The following is a 2,522-nucleotide window of genomic DNA, read 5'->3' on the forward strand; positions in this document are numbered from 1 at the left end:
TCACAAAAGCCCACTGCCGGCTCTTGGGGAGGGGGTGTAAAATAACAGCAGCTCAACCCAGGCATCTGCAGGTGCTGAGTTCGAGCACAAGTCCGCTCACCTCGGGAGCTGGGACCTCCAGCCCTGGCTACCAGACAGCCTCTCTCTGCTCTCTGGGAGGGAAGCAGGGTGTGGAGGTGCTTGCTTTCGGGGAAGTTCCTCTCAGAAGACCTCCTGTGTCCGGAAGTTGGGACATTGTGGGGGTTGCACATTACATAACCTAAAATTACCCCCCTACCGCCTCCCCCTTGCTCCTACACACAGGCCTGGGAGCAGGGAGGGAGGGAGGAAGCACAAACCTACAGGCAGGCAGGCGATTGCAGCGAAATGCCGCACTGGTTGCCTGGGCAAAGTCCCAGCCTCATGCAGCTGCTCCTCCAGCTCTTGCCCACCCTATTTTTAGTCTCCAGACGCATGGAAACCGGCTCTCAAAGATTTTTCTTTCTTTCTTTCTTACTCCCCCCCTCCGCCCCCCCCATTTTTAATTTCCCTGTATGATGAAGACAGGCATAACCTTTTTATTGGGGGGTTGATGGGGGAGACTCCAAAGGCAGCACTAGGTGGTTCAGGCCAGTGGCTCTGAAAGCAAGGGGGCTCTCATTTTGGGGTAGCCGGGTGGTTAAGTTGAGGGGACATGGGGTTCTGGGCTTTGCTAGAGATTACGAGTGTCCACAGCGCATCTCCACCTGCATGGTAAAGTAGAGAGTGAGTCACTAAAGAGATGTGAAAGATCACGCCTGTCACCCCAGCTACTCTGGAGGCTGAGATCTAGCGGATGGTGGTTCAAAGCCAGCCCGGGGCAGGAAAGTCACTGTGAGACTCTTCTCTCTCAGGAACTACCATAAAAATGAAGTGGGAAGTGGTACTTTGGTTCAATACACACAGCCTACAAAAAAAAAGAACCTGAATTTGTGTGGTGTGTGTTTGTGTGTGTGTGCCTCTGCATACGTGTGCACATGAGCACACACACGCATGCCAGTTTTGGGGCTTGAACTCAGGGCCTGGGTGCTATCCCTGAGCTCTTGTGCTCAAGGCTGGCACTCTACCACTTGTGCCACTCCAGCTCCACTTCCACATTTTTGGCAGTTCATTGGAGATAGAGTCTCATGAGTTTTCCAGAGGAGGCTAGCTTTGAACCACGATCCTCACATCTCAGCCTCTTGAGCAGCCAGGATTACAGGTGTGAGCTGCCTTTGCCTTCAGGACTCAAAAGCCCAAATCAAGATGTATTACCACCTTCTTCTTCCTCTTCTTCTTTGTCATCGTCTCCTCCTCCTCTTCCTCCTCCTCCTCTTCCTCCTCCTCCTCCTCTTCCTCCTCCTCCTCCTCTTCCTCCTGCTCCTCCTCTTCCTCCTCTTCCTCCTCTTCTTCCTCTTCCTCGTCCTCCTTCTGTTGTGATATCTGGGAAATACTGTGATAGGCTCTTTCTCTCTCTCTCTCTCTCTCTGTCTGTCTCTGTCTCCGTTTGTCTGTCTGTCTGTCTGTCTCTCTCTCTCTCTCGTGAACCCTTCCCAGGGTGGATTAAAGAAACGGAACTGATATGATGCATGTTATGCCAATTACCCTGATTTGATGGCACACGAGTATTGAAATGTCGCCTGCATTCTCTACATGTGTACAATGCCCAGGTGTCAATTAAAAAAATTTTTTAAAGAAAAACACAGAATAAACCACCAAAAAAACCTCAGTTTCTGTGCGGCCAAAGATGACAGATTGTCAGGCCCCATGTCTCAGAGCGAGCCCCGACATGGAGCCGGCTCTGGGGAGAGGCGGCCCTGCAAGACTCCATGGGAAATGGATGATCCACAGAGGCTCATGGCACCTGGGGCTGATCGTGCTAGAGGATGGGAGATGCGCCCCCCTCCCCCCGTGTGGGAGGAGAGGTTCGAGCCACAGGGTGCACACAGCTCCCAGGGCCTCTGGATCTGAGCCCCAGGCTGGGACTAAGCGAGTCTACAGCCTGGCTGGTGCACAGGACCAAGTGGATGTCCGGGGGGCCAGGGCTTATAAATAAAGAGGTGGGTTGGGGGCTGGGAAGGTGACTCAGTGGTAGAGCGCTTGCCTTGAATGCATGAGGCCCTGAGTTGGATTCCTCAGCACCACATAAGCAAAAAGAAAAAAGCCGGAAGTGATGATCTGGCTCAAGTGGTAGAGTGCTAGCCTTGAGCTGAAATGCTGAGGGACAGCGCCCAGGCCCTGAGTTCAGGCACGACGACAGGACCCCCCCCAAAAAAATAGGTGGGTTGGGGTACATTGGATCAGCCAAGTTCCCAGGGCAGGAGCCCTCAAAATTCAGCATGAAATGCTCGTTAAAAATGTAGGAATGTGCCAGGCACTGGTGGCTCACACCTATTATCCTAGCTACTCAGGAGGCTGAGATCTGAGGATCGCAGTTCAAAGCCAGCCAGGGCAGGAATGTCCTTGAGACTCTTATCTTCAATAACCCACAAGAAAACCAGAAGTGGCACTGTGGCTCAAGTGGT

The sequence above is a fragment of the Dipodomys ordii genome, unplaced genomic scaffold (assembly GCF_000151885.1).
Source record: "Dipodomys ordii isolate 6190 unplaced genomic scaffold, Dord_2.0 Scaffold157, whole genome shotgun sequence".
NCBI classification, from domain to species: Eukaryota; Metazoa; Chordata; class Mammalia; order Rodentia; family Heteromyidae; genus Dipodomys; species Dipodomys ordii.